The sequence below is a fragment of the Nematolebias whitei genome, chromosome 12 (genome assembly GCF_014905685.2).
Source record: "Nematolebias whitei isolate Nwh7 chromosome 12, NemWhi1, whole genome shotgun sequence".
Taxonomy (NCBI): Eukaryota; Metazoa; Chordata; class Actinopteri; order Cyprinodontiformes; family Rivulidae; genus Nematolebias; species Nematolebias whitei.
In genome coordinates, this window is record NC_056509.1 from 3,740,839 (window position 1) to 3,741,630 (window position 792).

A 792-nucleotide genomic window follows, 5' to 3' on the forward strand; every position below is an offset into this window, starting at 1 on the left:
ACAACAAGCCGCTACTTTTTTTTTAACACGCTTGCTTACAACATGCTGCGGCTAACTTGACTTGACTTAATTTGAGAGGTTAACGAGCTCCATGCCCCCAAACATTTAGCAGTGTCACACCTGGGGCTCACATAGCTGCCCAGCTCACGTCTCTCTTGGGGGGTGGGTCCTCGTCACTCAGTGAGACTAACTGTATAAATGAAGGTTAAAAAATATTATAATCTGACCATTGAAATCTGGTCTCTCTTGTAAATGAGTCCTGGAGGCTCAATGAGATTAACCTGTCTAAATAAAGGTTGAATGAAAAAAAAATTCTGACACTGAAGACGACAACGTTAATGTTTTCTGAGCACAGGAGGAATGAAGATGGAGATCAATTACTTCTCCTGGCAGGCTACTGTATTTTTAATGTTTTAATCTACTGTGTTACAGGCACTGTTCAAAAATTAATAATTTACTGTACATATTTCTGTATGTTACGGTATATGTTTAATTTAAAGCTTAAAATCTTTCCGTGGAAATTACAACGTGAACACCTTATAGACAAGCGCGGCCTATATATGTACATTTTTTTCTTTTGAAATGTAGTGGGTGCAGATTATATTCAGGTGTGCTCAATAATCCAGAAATTAGGGTAGTTTGTCAATCCAAGTTAATAATGAACAGGCCCACTTCTACATCGCATTCTGCAGATTCAAAACAACTCGTACTTTAAAACTGTTCATAAACGTTTAAATAAAACTGGTTGCATGGATGATAATGAAACTTTAAAGATGAGTTTTTCTTCTTCTT